At 43.0% G+C, this 17,716-nt stretch overlaps 2 long non-coding RNA genes across 2 annotated transcripts in view; one reads left to right on the top strand and one right to left on the bottom strand.

Annotated features, from left to right (window-relative positions):
* The window catches only part of LOC102403646, a 473,607-nt gene that overhangs the window by 200,207 nt on the left and 255,684 nt on the right, over window positions 1-17,716 (top strand). The window lies entirely within an intron of this gene.
* LOC123335021 lies at window positions 102-17,183 on the bottom strand. The gene is made up of 4 exons (XR_006553241.2): window positions 16,871-17,183; window positions 16,472-16,613; window positions 10,037-10,311; window positions 102-376 (listed from the first exon to the last, which is right to left on the bottom strand). It is a non-coding gene; the product is annotated as an uncharacterized LOC123335021 (long non-coding RNA).

Raw genomic sequence — 17,716 nt, 5'->3', positions numbered from 1 at the left:
TCTTGCTCATGACACTTAATTTAGAGTGTGACCAGTCTTTTCCTGGCTAAGAAGGGATTTGAAATAACTATGGTAAGGATACTTCTTTTGGAGAGAGGAGAATGTTTAAACATCATGTGTTTTAATGGTATGATTAAAGCAAGTTGCATTTTTAAAAATTCAGACATGGGGGCTCCTAATGAAAATAACATACAGTAGAGCTGTAACAATACAAGAAATTGACTAGTTATGGGGCCACATTCAGAATGCAGTTATTTCATGCCTGGTGCACATAAGTCTCTAAGGTATGCTAAGAAAACAGCTGGGGCTTACATGTTTTTTTGTTCTTCGTGTCCTTTTTCACCGCACAGCGTGAAGGTGGTAGACAGTGCTGATTCTGGGCAAAATAGGGAAGAACAAAAAATTAGGTCACAGTGCACTCACTTCCTTTATAGGTGCCCCCCCCCACGCACACTCTTTTTATTGTTGTTTTGTCACTTCACTCATTTTGTCCCTTGGTTACTCAGTTTCCCACCCAGGTGCCTGAAAAAGGCTATATATCCTTTCATGCTCCAATGCTTTCCTTAACACTTTGATAATCCCCACTGTGAAGGGGGAACAGGCAGAAAGAGACTTGCCCAGAGCCAGCTGGGGAGATGCGTGCCATGGTTGTCTTTGGATGATGGAATTTGTTCAGGCAGAGAGACTGCTCAAAGTGCTCTGGAGAAGCCAGAGGGAGAAAGCGAGTGTTAAGTCTCAGCCTGAGAAGCACCTGCTCTGTGGGGTTGGGTGAAGCATGAGGGAAAGAAAGCCCAGGTGAGAATCGTGGTAAGCGGAAGAGAGAGACTGAGAGAAATTCCAACTGTTGGAGAAGTCTCATAGCGAGCTGATTTCAGGAAAGTTTCTATGAAGTAAATGGCATTTGATCTAAGCCTTGAAACCCTTAGTTAGGTGACAATAAGCCCTGGTGAAATTAGAGGCCACTTTAGTTGCGGTCCCCCACCAGTAGCTCAGCCTCACTGAGAAACTTGAGTTCTCCAAGCCCTTTAAGTGGCCATTTGCAATCTGCTCTTCTAGACCAGGCTTTCTCAACCTCAGCACCGCTGACATCTGAGAAGGGTCATTCTTTGTTATGAGGCCTCTTTTCTGTGTGGTAGGATGTTGAGCAGCATCTCAGGGCTCTACCCACTAGATGTCAATAACACTTCCATTCCTCTCCAGTCGTGAAAACCAAACATATCTTCAGTCATTGCCGGATATCCCCAGGGAGAAAAATTGCCTCCCTTCTCCTGGTTGAGAATCACTGCTCTAGAGGAAAGAACAACACATAAAAATGCTGTTTGAGAGGCAGTAGAAACCTCAGGGTGTGTTTGAGAAATAATGAGTGGTCTACCATGATGAGTATTCGGGGTCTAAATGTAGGAGTTCTGGAAAATAAGTTACCAAGGGAGATGAGAGCCTGAGTTTGAACCACCATCGAATGGTGGGTAGATTTGGACTGAATTTGGAGGGTACTATGCAGTCACTGAAAAGTTTAGATAGAGGGAGACATAATTAAATCGCTTTGGAATACATTAGAGTAGAGCAATGACTTTCAAACTATTATAAGAAATTTATTTACATAATGGTTCAGGGCATACAAATATACATTTAACAAAACTTTTGCAATTTTTATGTTATGTGCAGTACAGTCGATCTTTTCCTATTCTATTCTTAAAATGCTGGTCTTGATATACTATATGGTTTCATAACCTACTAACAGGCATTAAAGACAGGAAATGAGAGGTCAGAGAGTTTGGGAAGGGAATATTCAAGCGCTAGGCCAAAAATAATAAGAACCCAGTACTAGGATGGGAATGGGACAGAAGGAAGAGCTGGCAGGAACATTTCCGATACAGAGATGTAAGGAAGAAGGAAAAGTCAGGAAAAAAAATCATGGATTTTATTAATTTTCATAATTATTATTATTCTTGTGCCACCGACATAAGTTGATGCCAAGGTAATAGAGTTGGCAAAGGTTAGTTTTTGTTTTTATTTCTTTACTCATTTTTTGCAGGAAGGAGATACTATTTCTGGCTCTGGGCCTACAGAGTTTGAGCAGCTTAGCATGGTAGAAATGTCCAGCAAGCCACAGGAAAGGTGAACTGTGGCATGGAGGAGGGTCAGGGTGTTATTGTGGATTTATGAGTCATGCCTATGCAGGGCCTGGAGGATGAGGTCACCAGAGGAGGGGGAATGTGGTTTCTGAGTCTAATAGCCTCTCCTTGTATACTGATATCTATCTGAGTAATAATATTCATTTCTAGTATAATAAAGACCCACTCAGCAGATGGTATCACATCATATATAAGTCAAAGCAAACTCAAGATGTGATCCATGCCCTTTGAGAGGCTATAATTCATTTAGGCCTCCTGGCTTGAACCAAATGATTCTTTCATATTGCTTGAGCACCAGCTATCAGCTACACGCTATTCGAAGTGCTGAAAATAAAGCAGTAAATAAAATAAATCCTCCTGCCAGCATGGAGCTTATTCTCTAGTAGAGGGATACAGACAATAAACAAACACAAAATATATGTTATGTTAGATAGTGGTAAATGCTATGGAAGGAAAATAAAGCAGGGGAAGGGAGAGGGTGCCAGATGGAGAAACTGCAACTTTAAATCAGGGGAGCCTTTTTGAAAACCTGGTGATTGAGCCCCCTGGGAGTCCCCGGTTACTTGGGATGACTGACATGATAAAAGCATAATGAAACTAGTATTGATGGTCTCGAGGCAGAGTGTGATCGAAGGCTGTGAGAGGTAAGAGCAGGAGGCAGGGAGTAGGGGTCTTCTAGGAACATTTGGCTCTGGACTCCTCTTTTTACTGAAGCTTTGGAGGCATGGTCATTCATGCCGTTTAGGAGGCCGTAATTCATTTAGTTCCCCAGGCTTGAACTGAATGATAATATCATATTGCTTGAGCACCAACTATTAGCTACACACTATTCAAAGTGCTGAAAATAAGTAGTGAATAAAATAAATATTCCTGCTAGCCTGGAGGGCTTCCCTGATCTTGATTCCTGCCGTCTTTGTCTTCCTACATTCCCGTTTTGTAATCTCTTCTTTTCCAAAGCCCTTTCCCCTCTTATTTTTCGTTTGGAATTCACAAAATTCTGAACTCAGGGATCTCAGGGCATAACACTCCTGACAGGTGAGAGACACTGATCCTGTGTTCTGTGTACATCTTCTCATACCTGACCCTGGGGCACTGGTTCTTTGGGATGTTCAGAGTTATTACATGAAAATAGGCTTTTGTGGTCAAATTCATTTGGGAAATTCTGGGCTAAACAAGCTTAATGGGATTCCTGCCTGTTGCATTTCATAAAATCTGTAGTGTGCTATTGAACACTACAAATCTCCAAGAGGAAAGTGTGCATGATTTTACACTTATTTGGCCGTGGAAACCCATTGTTACGGAAAATCTCTCAGGGAATTGTTGTTGGAAGGCACACACTTCGGAAAACAGTCAATAGGTGATATTGTATGATGATGAGCTTCTGAATCCTACTTTTCTCATCCATAAAATGAGAATGTTGGTCTGCTGCCCCAAGGATGTCAACAGTACCACAGGGCTCTGTCCTTCACCTTAAGATTGTTCAGAATTTTAACCGTGAACTTGGTGAAGAGAAAAATAGATAATTATGACATCCGGAGATGACACAGTGCTGGGAAGGGTGACTAATAGGTCAGATGACACAACCAAGACTTACACTTATCTTGACATGTTAGAATAATAAGCCAAACTGATTTGCAGAAAATATAATAAGGGTAAATATATGGTCCTGCTTTTAGTTTCAGAAAAAAAAAATGGTTTTTAAAGTGTAAGATGCGGGAGAGCAGGTTTGACAGCAGTTTAAGTAAAAAAAGAAAATGATCTTGGGATTTTGATTGACCACAAGTCCAAGATGAGCTATCAAGAGATGTGGCAGCTCTGAACTGAACCCTATGAGGCTTTATTAACAGAAATGATTGTATTCTGAGGGAGCTGTGGGCTCTCCTGGGGCTGGTTCTTCTGATCTGCTGCCATGGAATATTAATAGCTAGCATTTTGGGGTGCTTGTTAAATGCTTATCACTACTTTATGCATGTTGTGTGTGTTACCTGGTTTAGTTCCCTCAATAAACACATCAGGTACCATTACAATAGTCATTTCCATCCTACAGAGGAGGACACTGAGACTCAGAAAGCATACCAAAAGTAAGCTGTGGAGCCTGGATTGGAAAGCGGGTAGTCTATGTCCAGAACCTGGATTAGCCTGACTTCTGTGAGGATGGCAAGAAATCTGAGAATTCTAAGATTTGAAGGCATGAGTGATACAAGGGCTACAAATGAGCACTGTCTCCTAACATACGGAAGCTCTTCTGTTGAAGAGATCTCAACTTGTGCTATGTACTTTATGGATGGGACTAGAAATGGCTACTCCAGTATTGCTGGGCTTCCCTTGTGGCTCAGCTGGTAAAGAATCCGCCTGCAATGTGGGAGACCTGTGTTTGGATTGGGAAGCTCCCCTGGAGAATGGAAAGCCTACCCACTCCAGTATTCTGACCTGGAGAATATACACGTCCTATACATGTTCTAAGGAGAAGGCAATGGCAACCCACTCCAGGACTCTTGCCTGGAAAATCCCATGGGTGCAGGAGCCTGGTAGGCTGCAGTCCATGGGGTCGCAAAGAGTTGGACACGACTGAGTGACTTCACTTTCACTTTTCACTTTCATGCATTGGAGAAGGAAATGGCAACCCACTCCAGTATTCTTGCCTGGAGAATCCCAGGGACAGCGGAGCCTGGTGGACTGCCGTCTATGGGGTCGCACAGAGTCGGACACGACTGAAGCGACTTAGCAGCAGCAGTATACATGTTCTATACAGTCCATGGAATTCGCAAAGAGTCAGACACAACTGAGTGACATTCATAGGAATGGCTAGTGAAAATCACAGGGAGAAAGATTTCAATTCAACGTAAAGAAAGACTTTCTAAAGGGCCTGTTGTTTAGTCGCTAAATCGTGTCTGACTTTCTGCAACCCCATGGACTGCAGCACGCCAGGCTTCCCTTTCCTTCACTATCTCCTGGAGTCTGCTCAAACTCACATTCATTGTGTTGATAATACCATCCAACCATCTCATCCTCTGTCACTCCCTTCTCCTCCTGCTCTCAATCTTTCCCAGCATCAGAGTCTTTTCCAGTGAGTCTGCTCTTTGCATCAGGTGGCCAAAGTATTGGAGTTTCAGCTTCAGCATCAGTCCTTCTAATGAATATTCAGGGTTGATTTCCTTTAGGGTTCATTGATTTGATCTCCTTACTGCCCAAGGGACTCTCAAGTGTGTTCTCCAACACCGCAGTTCAAAAGCATCAATTTTTCTGTGCTCAACCTTCTTTATGGTGCAACTCTCACATCCATATGTGGCTACTGGAAAAACCATCGCTTTGACTGTATAGACTTTTGTTGGCAAAGTGATGTCTCTGCTTTTTAATATGCTGTCTGGGTTTGTCATAGCTTTTCTTGCAAGGAGCGAGTGTCTTTTAATTTCAGGGCTGCAGTCACCAGCTGCAGTGATTTTGGAGCCCAAGAAAATAAAGTCTGTCACTGTTTCCATTGTTTCCTAGTCAATTTGCCATGAAGTGATGGGACTGGATGCCATGATCTTCATTTTTTGAATGTTAAGTTTTAAGCCAGGTTTTGTACACTCCTTTTTCACTCTCTAGTTCCTCTTTGCTTTCTGCCATTAGAGGGGTATTCTAAGGTCTAGACTAATCCAAAATGAATTGAGGAAACCTCATTAAACCTCCCTCTTTCTCCCCTTCCTCCCTTCCCACTCCCACTCTGTTCTACAGTATTCAGCTTGGTCATGGGTTCCACTGTTGGTAAAATTTTGACCTGCATGAACTAAGTGTGTAATTCATGTATTCAATAACTCAGTCAATCTGTTTGCTTATAATGTTTGAGGCACTTTGGAATACACAAAATAATATGACAAGAGTCCTTGCTTTCAAAGAGCTTCTAATCTAGTCAGGAAGAAAGATGTGTAAACAAATTACAGATGATCCTGGACCTATGGTGACTTAACTTGTGAGCTCTGCTTTCCTGACCCTTTTACCCTAAATATTGTTGATGGTTAGCTGTTAAGTTAAGTAGTCATGTCTGACTCTTTTAAAAGCCCATGGACTGTTGCCTGCCAGGTTCCTCTGTCCATGGGATTTCCCAGGCAAAAATACCATAGTACATTGCCATTTCCTTCTCCGAGGGGATCTTCCCCACGCAGAGATCAAACCTGTGTCTCCTGCACTGGCAGATGAATTATTTACCGCTGAGCCACCTAGGAAACCCCACCCTGAATGCTACTGTGTTTGGGGTTAACCAGTTGCAAAGGACATAGCCTTTCAATAGTTAATGATGGCCAAGGTCTAAGGGAATTCAGGGAACTCTGGTTGAAGTGAGAGAGCAAGAGCTCATGAGGAGGAAGAAGGAGGGGAGGAGATGGAAGCAGAATCAGTAGCCAAGGAAGAGTAACAGTGGGGCCAAGCTGTTTGTCCCTGAACCTTTAAGTGCTTTCAGAGGTATTAGTACCTATTGAAGCCTAGGGGTTTTGAGACTGATGACCCTAACTGTGGCAGCACAGAGCACCTGTGCTTATTCGAAGGCGGGTAACCAGGAAAAGAGAGCAGGTCTTATCCAAGCTCACTGGATTTTGTTTCAAGAAGTCTCATCCAGTCTAACCCTTGATGAGACGGTTTCCCTAAAGCACTTTCAGAATGTATATTTGTGTTCAGCGTTTTATTCTCAGGTTCACTTTTCACTTTCGTGCATCGGAGAAGGAAATGGCAACCCACTCCAGTGTTCTTGCCTGGAGAATCCCAGGGACGGGGGAGCCTAGTGGACTGCTGTCTATGGGGTCGCACAGAGTCGGACACGACTGAAGCGACTTAGCAGCAGCAGCAATGCATTCTTGCAGAATCATTTTTCAACTCATTTCATGTTAAGGTTGGAATTGTTATAGATTTATGGGCTTGCTTAGAGCAAGCTTTGCTCTTATGTCAAAGAACCAGTTGGGTCAAAAGGTAGAAGTTATCAAAAGTAAGGTAATCGCTCCCTTGTAACTGAGATGTGTATAGGATACAATGGAGGCATCAAGGAGGGGCTGACCTCCTGACCTCAGGGGCCTTGAGAGGTGGTCAGGGAGGTGCTCCTTGAAGTACCAGTAGGAATTATTCAGGAGACAAGAAAGAAAGGGACAGTACAAGTGGAGGAAGTAATGGGACCAATACCACAGAGTCCCACTAAAGTGTGGCTGTGGGATGGACTTTCACTTCTCAAATTATTCTGTGACTAGATCTTTCTCTACCACAATTGTTGTTGTTCAGTCGCTGAGCCATGTCCCTGGTGGCTCAGACAGTAAAGAATCCACCTGCAATACAGGAGACCCGGGTTCAATCCCATGGTCAGGAAGATTCCCTGAAGAAGGGAATGGCTACCCACTCCAATATTCTTGCCTAGAGAAGTCCATAGACAGAGAGGAGCCTGGCAGGCTACAGTCCATGGGGTCACAAAGAGTCAGACACGACTGAGTGATTACCAGAACTATGGGAAATCTATTGCTTAAGACATACAGGGTGATTTTAAGTGTGTGGCACAAACTCATAGCATCGGATAAGGCTGAATACTGAGAATTTCATTCCTTTTGAAATTCTGTTTTAATCCTTCTGAGCATGTCAAGGAGAAGTCTCAGATTCGTGCTGGTTGGCACACCCACATAGCCTTTAACAAGGAGAATACAAGTCTCAAGTTTCTCTCTCTCTGCCTCAATTGTCTCATCTTCAAAATGAGGGAAACAAAGTGGTAATAGGTACTAAGTCACAGAGTTGTAACAATAATATGAAATATTATACGTAAAGCATTCAGAACAGAGCCTGGCACACACTAAGTTACAGTTGACAGTTACCTTTTGTATGTTGTAACTGACACTGGTTTCATTTAAAATTAGATATATGAAAGTGAATGGCAATAAAAGGGGTACATGGAAAAGGCACAAATCAGGCACGAAGAATGTGAATGAACACAGTTTGGGGACAATAAACCAGAATGATCTCTAAGGGTCTTTGTAATTCTCAAAGTCAAAGATTGTACTGATGAAGGAAGGGGTCCCAGAGAGGAAGGGAGCATTACCCAAGGTCACTGGGCTCATTAGTGGCAAAGCTAGGAGCAGATCCAAGGCCTCCAGATGCTCAGACTCACGTTCTTCCCTCTGGATCTTGCTCATGGTCCAAAGCCCTGGGACTTCTCAGCTGAGAGAGCCCTGTCTTGGCCTTGCCCTGGCAAAAGGACTCCCAGCAGGGGTGCAGTCCTAGAAATGACTCGTTCCCGACTGCAGTGAACCCAGAGCCATATCCTAAAGCCAACAGTCGCCTGCTGTAATCTCACTGAATTCTTACTGAGCCCTGACACCACGTTCAACACTGGGAATTTGGGTGGGCCTGGAGTGCCTTTAGTATTACTGCTATAATTCAAAACATCCAAATTATTATTTTCTCCACAAGATGAAGCCAGGGGAGTGCTATTAAGTGGAGAGAAAAGTGTTTGTTACACTAGGCGTTCCAACAAAACGTCCTCCTTTGCCATTAAATCATAGCATTTCTAAATGAAATGATATTTTGCAAACTTTGGCAGGGCCTGAAATTTGGACATTGTACAGAATTTTTTCCTCCTCTTTCTCATTTGTGCTTTTTCTCCAAGTGATCCAGAGAACTACTATTTGCTGGCTACGTTTTTCTTATTTGTCTTTCCTTATGACCCAAGTTTTTCACTTTCCCCAAAGACATCAGATAACTTGATTTTCTGCCCATAACTTATTTTTTAAGTAAATAATGAGGGTAATAAATAGAGGCTCAAGAGAACAACCCATTGTCTAAATGGATTGTTTCTTAGCATTCCCCTTCCTCTAGGATTAATCATGAAAGGCTTCGTAGAGAAAGACCTGTTACTTTGATGTTGTCAGAAAATTAATGAAATTGTATTGACATGACAATTGAACCCACAAAGACTGAATTTAATCAATTAAGTCTATGAAAAATGGCATCACCCACATTAAACTCTTGACTGAACAAGTATAGTCCTGTGTTCTCTGTGTGGACAGTACTAACAATCACCTACCCATTCTCTGGCAGCTCTGGGTGAAATGGGCTTACTCAGGTCCTAGCATTTCTCCTTTCTCTTGATCTTCACTAATAGGGCCTGCACAATTCATGAGGGTGGCTTCTGCATCCATAACCCCAAAACTGTTGGAGCTCAAAGACTAGGATTAGCAGCTGAGGAAATCCATTGACAGGCCTGGGGTGTATCTGGGTCTCAAATGGGCTGCTGTCCTCCTACAAGACCCTAGAGACTTGGAGTAGGCCTGAGGTTGCAAGTCAAACAACTCTGCCTGCGGTCTGGTTTACATTAAGGAAAATTCCCCCTAGTGACTTGGGAGGTGGGGCTTGCCTGCTCCCCTGCTCCCTGGCCCAGGAGCACACCAGGCCTCTTCTCTGTGTCTTTGGGCAGTATCTCTCAGTAGGCTTGGCTGTATCTCTCTTTGGGCCTCCTCTTTGTCCCTTTCCTGCCAGCTCTCCTTCCTTAAACAATTATTTAGGCCTATAACCTAATTTTGGAATGTTTGGACTCAGAACTCAGGGTACAAAAGTATTAAAGAGTATTTCCATTCCCTGGCTTGGCCTGGGAGATGCTCATTAATTGAATATCTTGGTGTTCATTCATTCACTCATTCATTCATTCAACAAATGTTTATTCAGAACTGTGCCAAGCACCATTCTAGACGCTATCTATGAACAACACAGACAAGAATGTTAGCTTACTTTGGAGCTTACATTCTTGGGATCAGGACCAGCTTCATGATATTCAGGGCCCAGTGCAAACGAAAACACAGAGCCCTTTGTTCAAAACTTGTTAATGATTTCAAGACAGTCACAACAGAGTATTAAACAAAAGGCAGGGGCCTTCTAGTGTGGGGCCCAGTGTTACTTACACGAGTTGCACACCCAGGAAGCTAGCCTCCAAGGAATAAGTAGAAGGTGAACTTGCTCATTACCAGTGGGTGGACAGTGCAAAGGATGGGACACAATACATCTTTCTACAGGAATGACAGTAGTTGGATTCTTCTTTGATAATTCCAGAGTAGACAATTTGGGGGAGTCTCAGGTCATCATAGATTATCATTAGTCATTGCACATATAAAGTATTGGCTTTGGGAGCTCTGAGTAGCAGAGTGATGGCTTGTGGAGAGCTGATGTGCTTGGGGTTCTTAAAAAAAAAAAAAAAAAAGAAATCATATGCCTGCAAAGATGATACTTTTTAAGGCTAAACAGAGTAGAGTTACTTCTGATTGCTTCCTTACAGATAAAAATCCTTCCTTACAGATGAAAGTAAATGTGCCATGTGAATACAGAATGGCATTGAAACATGTAAAATATCATGTATGAAACGAGTTGCCAGTCCAGGTTTGATGCACGATTCTGGATGCTTGGGGCTGGTGCACTGGGATGACCCAGAGGGAGGGTATGGGGAGGGAGGAGGGTTCAGGATGGGGAACACAGGTATACCTGTGGCAGATTCATTTCGATATTTGGCAAAACTAATACAATATTGTAAAGTTAAAAAAAAAAAAAGGCATATGAGATCAAAAATGAAAAAAAAAAACCCCAAAATTCTTGCAACTGCACATATGTTATTCTAATAATGTGGGATGATCTGTTTAGAAGGGACGCCAGTGGAGTACCCATGCAGAACGTGGGTTCAGGGGTTAATTTCTGGATCTATAATCCATAGAGATCCTCAGTGTGGTTTTTGAATGCACTGACTGCTGCTGCTGCTGCTGCTAAGTCGCTTCAGTCATATCCGACTCTGTGTGACCCCATAGACGGCAGCCCACCAGGCTCCCCCATCCCTGGGGTTCTCCAGGCAAGAATAGTGGAGTGGGTTGCCATTTCCTTCTCCAATGTATGAAAGGGAAAAGTCAGAGTGCAGTTGCTCAGTCGTGTCCGACTCTTAGCTACCTCATGGACTGCAGCCTACCAGGCTCCTCCGTCCATGGGATTTTCCAGGCAAGAGTGCTGGAGTGGGCGCCATCACTGACTGCAGGTATCTATAAATGGCTAGTCTGTTGTTTCCTGAATTTCAGTTCCCAAGCTTATGCCAGCCCCTTCCATTACCCCCATTCAAATGTTTTTCTTTCATCCAAAAGTAATGAAAAGAGAGCCAAGGCTCTGACAGTCAGATTCTGTTAACTTCATTTCTGGAAAACAGACTGAGAACATGACTTTCAATTCCAGGCCCAACTGACAAGGAGGGAAGCTCAAGTGAGTGTGCTGGCATTTGCATTTTGAAGTTTTAGGAAAATAAAAGAATTCATGTAATCTTTGGAAGTGAAAAACCAACTGAGTAATAGCACTGTGAAGGAAAGATTTTATTCTCAAAGTGACCATTTCACAACTTGGACTATTTGGGGGCTAATATGTTTAACAAGTGATGGTGGCTTGTCATCATTGACTAGTCCATTATATAAAAAGTTCACTGAATGAAGAGTCAGAATAGCTGGTTTTGAGTCTTATCTCTGCCACTAGTTCTCTGAACCTCGGGTTTTATCTGTAAAATGGGGATGCCAATTATCCATTACTGAGTAGTATCATGAGGTTCAAAACAGCAAGGTTTATGACAGTGCTTGTAACCTGCATAGAGCTTTATAAAATATAGGGTTTATTATTATTGTCTATAATTACTGTTATCTATATTAGTTTCCATTTTCCCATGGTGAACTCTTTACATGGCAAATGCAAAGATGGAATGAAAGAGGCATCGCAGGTGGAGCCCTCTGATTATTCACTTTAGGGGGGAAGTGGATAAAGTACAAGATTTTGCCTGGCAGTGATGATAGAGGGGAGCTGAATCCTGTCACAGAAAATTTGAAGGCCCTCCCCTTTTTCATTTCCCTCCATGAACTTCTGCCTGTAGTAATAAAAAATCCTGTGTTCGTGCCTGTGTTGCTTTATTTTAGGAGCTTGACTTTTATATGAATCTTTGTCCCTGTGTGGGATTGCTGAGTATTATTTTTGCCTCATCTTACCAGTGAAGAAAGGGAAGTGTGTGACATTAAATGATTTGCCCAGGTCACCCAGAAAGCCAGTGATGGAGTCTCCAAGAGTCAATTGTGATTTCTCATTCTCCTCCCCTAGTCACCAGAAGAAACACCACAAAGTGTCTTGGATAGTCTGATATTCAGCCCTACTTCCCAACCAGGACCAGAGACAATGGTTATTCCTACATGAACACTCTTGTGACCTTCTCCCGGTCCCAGCTTGACTGGGGAAAGGCATTGGAGGACTTTAGAAAGACCTGCTCTGGAGAGCCATTAATGACCAGCTTTGACTCTCAGGGTAGCCACTCACCAGCTCTGTAGCTTTGAACAAACGAGCCTATAAATGTACACATAAGTGTGGACACACATGGAGAATGAGGTTAAGAGAAAGAGGAGAAGAGAGAAAGGGAGATAAGCATGTGCTCAAGTTCAGGTTTAGTACATGATAGTAGTGCAAGAAATAACATTTTCATCTTTCTTTCCTCAGACTGACCTGCTGTTAAATCCCGACACACTTCTCAAGGGTTATCATAAAGCGTTATGGTTTTATTTGAATCAGGCATTATGTATCCTGGTTTCCCTGGCGGCTCAAGACTGTAAAGAATCTGCCTACAATGCAGGAGACCTGGGTTGGGAAGATGCCCTGGAGAAGGGATTGGCAACCCACTCCAGTATTCTTGCCTGGAAAATCCCATGGACAGAGGAGCCTGGTGGGCTACAGTCCAAAGGATCGCAAGGAGTCGGACACAACTGAGCGACTAACACTACTACTACTCTACATGTGCTGTATTCCCAGAAAATTGCTTGATTGCTTGTTAGGTCTTAGAAAGATGGTTATTTTATAATTTCTTAAAAGAGAACAGGCGTCAGAGAAGGTTAGGCCTCAGGCACTGTGTTCCCACAGCTCCCTGTATTTCCCCATGTAACTCTCAGGAGGGCCACTTGCTACTGCTTGTTTCAGTTTCTGTCTGTCCTGTCAGGCTCTCAGCCCCCTGAAGGCAGGGAGAGTGTCTGTTCTGGTTATCGTTGTTCCCACACTGGCACCAAGCCTACTCTGGCATATTCCAGCCAACCCTTAAATGTCAAGGAATGATTGTGTGAAAAATTAACAAGAGTTAAGTTTGTGGGTGCTAGGTTTAAAATGGGTTATTAAGAAACTAAGTGCATTTCAGGCCAATTTCCATCTTTTTTATTTTTTAGTTTTATTTTTATTTGGAGGATAATTGCTTTATAATGTTGTGTTGGTTTCTGCCATATAACAACATGAATCAGCTATAAGTGTACATATATCCCCTCCCTCCTGAGTCTCCTTCCCACCCTACCCCTCTAGGTCATCACAGAGCACCAGGCTGAGCTCCCTGTGTTATATAGCAGCTTTCTGCTAACTCTGTTTTACACATGGAAGTGTGTATATGTGAGCACTACTCTTTCCATTTGTCCCACCCTCTCCTTTCCTCACTGTGTTCACAAGTTCATCCTCTATGTCTGTGTCTCTATTCCTGCCCTGCAGATAGGATCGTCAGTATCATTTTTCTAGATTCCATATATGTGTGTTAGTATACAATATTTTTCTGATTTCACTCTGTATAATAGCATTTCCATCTTTTTGATATTAGTATGTGTAGGACATCCTGACAGTCAACACAAGTTCCTGATAAAAGGGAGAAACTTGGTCTGGCAGGGCCACATGTTCATTCATTCAACAAAATATATTGAACATCAGCTCTACATCAAGGACTCTTCTGCCTGCTAGAATACATTCAAGAGTGACCTCAAGAAACCTAAGTCCCTACATTCCAGGAGATTATATTCCAGGAGGAGAAAACAGACAGTAAATAAATAAATATACGTCAGGTGATGCTAACTGTTATGAAAGAAAAGGAAGCTGGATAAGAGAACCAGAAAATGAGAGGGCTGCTGTGTTAGGATAACCAGAGATGCTGCAGATAAAGGGGGATTTGAGCAGAGACCTGAAGAGTGAGGGACTGAATCTATGGGTACCAGAGGAAGTGTGTTCAAAGTAGAAGGATCAGCTGAAGTTGACTATCATGACTGGCTTTGACTCTGATGGAGGTTGAAAGCCATGGGAATGAAGGGAAGCTGTTGGAGCCAGTGTGGTGACTGGAAAGAAAATATTATCCTTCTCCGAGCTTGCTCAGGGCAATCCTGGCTTCTCTTTCAGGCATATGCAGGTGACCATTCTTGTCTTTGGGCTAGAGAAACAGTTGTGGCTTTGTTTTACTTGTTGGCTGATATTCTTATGAAGTTTTTAATGATGGAAAATGCAAACCTGCAGAAATGATTCCCACACTACCTGAAGGCCAAACACCTATTTACATTACTTGGGTTGCTTCAGGGCCTGGCCCTGACTCCTTGGCTCTGGGAGGGTACTGGTCAGGAATAGAGCTTTGGGGAGCCAACTCAGGCAGATGCCAGCCTGCCAGTCCCATCCCTTAGCCTCGGCCTCACCGGAATCCTGCACTGATGGATAATGGAAGAGCTCAGGCAGGCAAGAGGAGTGTGCTGCTCATCCATGGAACATCCAGTGCAGCAGCGACACAGTTAATCTTCTGTCTAGAAAATGTTTCAGGCAGCTTAGAGACAGGACATATTTCCAATTTCTCTTGAGAGGAGAAACACGGAAAAGTCGCACCTCCCAGTCAGTCCCCAGTTCACAGTGAAGAGCCTGAAAAATCACACACTAGTAGATGAGAAACAGATCATTGGAGCCGAGCGCTCCTCTGAGAAGCTCGGAAGCACAGTGGCAGCTGGAAAACCTTGTTTTCCTCAGGTTTCCAAACTTCCCTCAACGAACTTCACTGTTGGTCTCCGTCTGGTGTGAAATGATTAATTCCTTTAAATGATGCAGGGACTCAGAGATCTGGGACTGCTTGTCTCTCTTCTGAAACTAGCAAGAAACAGATTTTGTCACTACCTTCTAGTTTTGTGGTTTTTGTTTTTTAATCAGATCCTCTCCTCCATAAATATTTATGCTGGCAATTTAAAATGGCCAAGTGATGCCGCATTTACCTGGGGTACGCTTACCCTCAGTCATTGTTATTTAAATTTTACACCCTACCTGCTTTGACCACAGGATACACTTATCTGCTGATCTGAAGAACAAATATTCACTTATTATCTAATCCCAGGGTGATGCAGTACTTGGTAAAGTGGGAGGTGGAGGTGCTGACCTGGACTAAGAGGGCCTAAGAAGGCCAAGCAGATTGAGTGGCTGCTCAGTTTTGAAATTGTCTCAAAGTGTTCTATGAATTGTTCATTGATCCAAAATTATTTTTATTAATTGTTGTTTTGTGCTGGCTGTGGTGGTTACAGAATTGAATAAAATGTGACCCACAGTCTCAAGGAGATCACAGATTGGTAGGAGAACAGTGTGAAAATAGAAGATCAGTGTGACAGGAGTGTTGGTGGTGGTGGCCCAATGAAAAGTTTATCCCCCACATCTTCCCTTTATTCTTCCTGCCCTCCCTCTCTCCTTCCCTCCCTCCATCTTCATTATATATGATTGAGCATTTAATCTTTTATAATTACTAGTTGGGCTCCCCTGGTAGCTCAGTCGGTAAAGAGTGTGCCTGCGGTACAAGAGACCCAGGTTCAAACCCTGGGTCAGGAAGATCCCCTGGAGAAGGAAATGGCAACCCACTCCCGTATTCTTGCCTGGAAAATCCCATGGACAGAGGAACCTAATGGGCTACAGTCCATGGGGTCGCAAGAGTTAGACACAACTTAGCGACTAAACCACCAAACAGAGCACAAGACTGAGCTATTACCATCAATACACTGACCTTGTACTATTATCCAATATAAGTGAGAAATGTGTACTTTGGAGGAGCAATGCCTCCTAAATTGATGATCCTTCTTTTTTCACCCCTTCAGCCACAAATCTCTAGAAAACTCTCAGCATACTACAAGCAGTTTCTGAGAGCAGGAACTCAGTTTTTCCAGTTCCCCTCTACTTCCTGTTTACCTGGCACAGAGTAACAGCTCAGTAAGTACTGAATGAGTGAGTGAATGAATGAATAAAATATTCCAATTACCACTAAGTGGCTGGGAGACTCAACAATCCACCAGAAAATTGAATCTTCATAGGTGGCCAAACCAGATAGCTCAAGCCACAGTTGGAAAATTTACTCTGGGGTTTGAGTTGTATGCCATAGACATAACTCACTAAAAATATGTGGCTTTCCTGCCCAGGAGGCTTCCAGGCCCATCTAGGAATGACTCTCAAAGTATTCTGGCAGCTCTTTTGGTGGTTTCTTTTGCTGCTTGAAAGCTGGATTTTAGTAGAAAGAATGTTTTACCAATTCTTACCTGGAAAGTCCTGGTTATGCCCAAAGGGACCTTGACTGAGGATGTCTTGGGAGGAATCCACTGTGCCTCCCTGACAGACCCATCTATGCCCGGTTGCTATAATTCTGGGCCTTTGAATTTTGGCTTGCTCTGTGTCAAGTGCCTGGTGTGATAGAAGAGGTGGAAGGAGTTAGAATTTGACACTAGGGGATTGAAGGGCAAGAAGTGATACAAGCACTGTGATCTTAAAACCCGTATTAGTTTCCTATTGCAGCTATAACAAATTACCATAAACTTGGAGGCTTAAAAACAACACAAGTTTATTTGTTTATAGTTCTAAAGGGAAGAAGTGAAAAAAAAAAAAAAAGAGAGAGAGAGAGAGAGTGAGTTAATAAGGGTAAAGCAAGGTGTCAACTGTACCAGTTGTCTGGGGTCTCCAGGGTTGAGTCTGTCCCTTGCCTCTTCTACTCTGAGAGGCTACTGGTATTCCTGGACTCCTGGCTGCATCATCCCAGTCTCTGCTCTTCTGGTCACATTGCTTTCTCCTCTCTTGTAGTCAGATCTCCCTCTGCATTCTTCTCATAGACTCTTGTGATTACCTTGGGCCAACCTAGATAATCCAGGTAATCCCCTCACTCATGATCCTTAATCACATCTAAATGTCATTTGCTAGATAAAGTAACACAGGTTCCAGAGATTAGGGAGTAGATAACTTTGGGGGAAACATTACTAAGCCTACCACAAGCCCTTTAGTTTTCCTGAAGCTATGTATGTGTGTGTGTATAATATGCATATAAATGAATAATATTTACCTGGTGTTGACCATTACTCTTATACTGTAAAGACTATTAAAACACATGTTTTTTTTAAAATCTATTTATTTTTAATTGAAGGATAATTGCTTTAAATATTGCATTGGTTTCTGCCAAACATCAACACGAATCAGTCATAGGTACACGTATGTCCCCTCCCTCTGCCTCCCACCTCCAGCCCCATCCCACCCCTCTAGGTGTTAACAGAGTCCTGGTTTGAGTTCCCTGAGTCACACTGCAAATTCCCACTAGCTATCTGTTTTGCATATGGTAATGTACATTTCCCTGTTACTCTTTCCATACATCCCACCCTTTCCTTTCTCCTCTCCGCTTGTGTCCATAAGTCTGTTCTCCATGTCTACATCTCCACTGCTGTTGTGGAAATAGGTTCATCAGTACCATCTTTCTAGATTCCATGCATGTGTGTTCATATATGATGTTGGTTTTTCTCTTT

The sequence above is a fragment of the Bubalus bubalis genome, chromosome 9 (genome assembly GCF_019923935.1).
Source record: "Bubalus bubalis isolate 160015118507 breed Murrah chromosome 9, NDDB_SH_1, whole genome shotgun sequence".
NCBI lineage: Eukaryota > Metazoa > Chordata > Mammalia > Artiodactyla > Bovidae > Bubalus > Bubalus bubalis.
Note: the sequence above shows the minus strand (reverse complement) of the source record. Positions and strands in the feature narration are given on the sequence as shown.